The 3,414-nt window shown below is 51.2% G+C and overlaps 1 long non-coding RNA gene across 1 annotated transcript; it reads right to left on the reverse strand.

Moving 5' to 3' along the window:
* Positions 1-2,402: 2,402 nt before the first annotated feature.
* LOC102006898 lies at positions 2,403-3,408 on the reverse strand. The gene is made up of 2 exons (XR_260154.2): positions 2,863-3,408; positions 2,403-2,649 (listed from the first exon to the last, which is right to left on the reverse strand). It is a non-coding gene; the product is annotated as an uncharacterized LOC102006898 (long non-coding RNA).
* Positions 3,409-3,414: the final 6 nt, after the last annotated feature.

Consider the following 3,414-nt stretch of genomic DNA (forward strand, 5'->3'; position numbering starts at 1 on the left):
GGGATGTGGCCTGGCTTCTCCCTATGGTTCCCTTGTTCCATAGTAGACTCTCCATGCTTACAGGGCTTCAGTCCTAGTGCATTTCCCCCTCAAACACCAAACTGGGTAATAATAAACTACTTGCTTGCGTTTGCTATCAAGACAGCTCTTTGTGAGTTCTAAATGTTCTGTCTAGATTCAAAGAAGCTGGTTTCTTCGTGAGTATTTGGAGTAAGACTTTTCTTGGAAGCTACTGAATATGGATTAGTTTGGATTGTTTCACAGGAAATAAAAAGCAGGCTCTGAGGTGACCACTTCAACACTTAATTGGGTTAGCAAAGAAGTACAAATGAGAGCTTTTTCTTAGGAGGGAAAAGATGTTTATAGCTCCCACCCCCTTAGGTGGTGGATTTTAACCTAAAAGCTAGTCTTGCAATAAGCTTTTAATTTAGGCACCATTACAAGAATCTATTAAGAAGAAAATATCAGGTTGAAAAATTAACACATCATAGGAGTTAATTAGAACTCAGCCTCTCATTAGATGGAAATGGAGATCCCTGTAACTACCCAACAGCTTCCGTACTTCTAGGAGGCTGGACCAAGGAAACACCCAGCCAGAACTCAGGTCAGAGCCTTTAGAGGTGCATGTCTGCACGTTAGGGTAACTGAAGGTCCTATTCACAAATTTCTCTTTTTTTCTCTCTCTCAGATATGCTGTGCAGGCCACAGGATAGATATGGCTCTGCCTAGAACTCCCTCAGGAAAGTGGTTTCATTTTTTTTTTTTTTTTTGTAACAAAGGCAAACATACCATGCCTGTCACCAGGGGCAGTTGTGGATTGTGTAAACCACTCCATGAGAGGGAGGCTGAGGGGCTCCAGGCCATTCAGATGTAGCTCTAAGTTGTGGTCTTTGTTTTCCTTCCACATTCAGACTGAAATGTGATTCCCCTGGCTTTCTTTTTTGGAAAATACCTGTGATGAGTTCCATGCCTAGAAAGAAAAGCTGTTGACAGGAAAAGCTCTGGATGAGGAAGGGGCTTCTTCAAGTGTTTCAAAGGAGATAGTCGCTTCAAACATGCCGAGGCAGGGACGCCAGACCTAGAATACGCGGTCAGGATCATAAAGGGGTCATCTTTAACTATGGATTAGGTGAGTGTTAAGCAGCTTCCTCTGCAAGAGTAATACCATGCACACCAAGTGCAGGGCCAGGCAGACACACAATTGAGTCCTTCTCCACCGCTTACTGTGTGAAGGTAGGCAAACTGCTTGATCTCTCAGAATATATTTTCCCAAGTTATTGTGAGAATTAAACGAAATAATGAATGTAGGTCACAGTACACGGTGTCTTGTCAGGGTTCCATATGAATTCTCTGTTACTGGTTTGGTAATAATATTTATTCACCCATCACTAATGACAGCCCCTTCTGTGGGAGAATCAGGCCCTCCTCCTTGTCCTCAGGGAGTTCACTGCTTTATAAACCATGCACATCTACCTTCAGCACAAAGCTTGGTCCCTCCCCACCTTTCTCTGAGAAAAGGGTCAACTGCACACTAATTCTCCTCGTTGAGCAGCTCAGAATACTGCAGGTCACCCCCCTTTGAATAGCCCTGCAAACTCAATTAACAAAGTTTACCCAAAATTTCCTCTCTGTGCACTGACCACATTGAGTTACTGGTGTTAGTTTATTCTTTATGTCCTCCTTTGTGGTCCTCAAAGATGGGGATCATCTGCTTACTTAATCTATTCATCTGATGTGTTTGTCTCTGCAGCCCAAATGATTAGTGAATCACTTGCTCTGTTCAGCTAATCATTCAGCCATCTCTGCCTTGCATTAGTGAGCACAGGTACACAAAAAATTCAGCCCTATTGCTGGGAACATTGATTTCCACCTGGGAACACTCTCGGGGGAAATAATCTTGCCCTCTGCCTTGCCTTCTGTTGGGCCCTGGTTCGTTCGTCCTATTCTTAACTATTGCTTTTGTTCCAGCCTCAGTTACTCAGTCTTGTTAAGGGACTCATAAAGCTTCCCTCACTGGGTGGTGATGATGATGATCGTAGGCAATGCAGAGTCCACGTGCCCAAGCATCTAGGCACACAGCTGAATACCGAAAAACACTGATTCTTGCCCTCCACCTAGCTGCCAGCGCAAGAAAAGGAAACTTAAAAATACAAAACAGAATATGCGCACCACGTGAATGGCACTGACATTCTTCCAACTCCTATCTAGCCCCTGGCAAGTGCCAGAGAATAAGTTGAAATGGGAGGATACACGCGGCCGCAGAGACGCATTGGCAAGTGCTGGGTAGAAAAATCTTGAACAGAGGGTAGAAATCCCTCACCCACACCCTGGGACCTGGGCTGTGGGAGGTGTCTTTAGCATCAGGCTGACCTCTTCCAGGCCCAGCAAAACAAAACAATAGCCACGTTATTCAGCGTTTATTATGTGCCAAACACTGCTAAATAATTTGTAAGCATTATCTCATTTAACTCTTAAAACACCGGTGTGACGTAGACATGAATTTCCCTCCAAAGTTGGCCAGATGGCTAGTCTCAGGTTCACAAAAGCACAGGAGCTTGACCACAGTCAAATAAGAAAAGGGTTTAGGAATCCACCTGCTCAGATTCACTGGCCGTGCGGAGAGCGGAAAGGCGGACCAGCACACACTGCCTGCGGCGGGGTAGGAGGGTGAGCACAGTTAGACGGGAACCTAGGTTGCCAGATCCCCAGAATACCACGCAGAAGCACGTAAGGAGAAACGGGGAGCAAACTGCAGGGGAGGGGTGCCCCGGAGGCTGGGAACGGGGCGTCCAGGTCGTGGGGCGCCCCTGCCCGCAGGGCCCGGGTCAAGCCTCGCCTCTCCCGCCCTCTCGCCCTCCCAACCTTATTTAGAAACCGTGTCCCCGAGGCAGGAAGGGCGGCGGGCCGAGGAGCACGGAGCGTCCCGGTCTCATTTCCTCTCGAATCCCCCTGTGGAATTCCAGTTCCTACGGCGAGGAAATCGGAGCGCGCGGCCGTCGGGCGCCTCCCCCACTAGGCGGCCCGGGGCGCGGGCGGGCGCCGCGGGGAGGGAGGGGGCGCGCCCGGCGCGGCGGCCTGAGCGCTTCGCCGCGCTCTCATCCTGCAAGCCCCTGCACGGGTGAGGAGCTCGGCGGGGAGCTCGGCGTCTGCTCAAGGTCGCACAGCCGGGCTGGGAGCCGGCCCGCGCGAAGCCGGCCCGCGTTCTTTGTGTGCGCCTCTCCCGGCGCTGGGAGGCGGCCGCGGGCCGCGGTGACAGCTGCAAGGAGACGGCGAGGAAGGAGGCGCGACTGGGCGGCGCTTCTCACCTGGGAGAGGTGGGGGCAGGCCGGCGGGCCAGGGCTCACGGGCTCCGTCGCCGCCCAGCCCTCACCGCCCGGATCCGGGAGCGGGGCCGGGGGCGTCGGGAGCCGGGGG

This window comes from Chinchilla lanigera, unplaced genomic scaffold (genome assembly GCF_000276665.1).
Source record: "Chinchilla lanigera isolate Chin_1 unplaced genomic scaffold, ChiLan1.0 scaffold00013, whole genome shotgun sequence".
NCBI classification, from domain to species: Eukaryota; Metazoa; Chordata; class Mammalia; order Rodentia; family Chinchillidae; genus Chinchilla; species Chinchilla lanigera.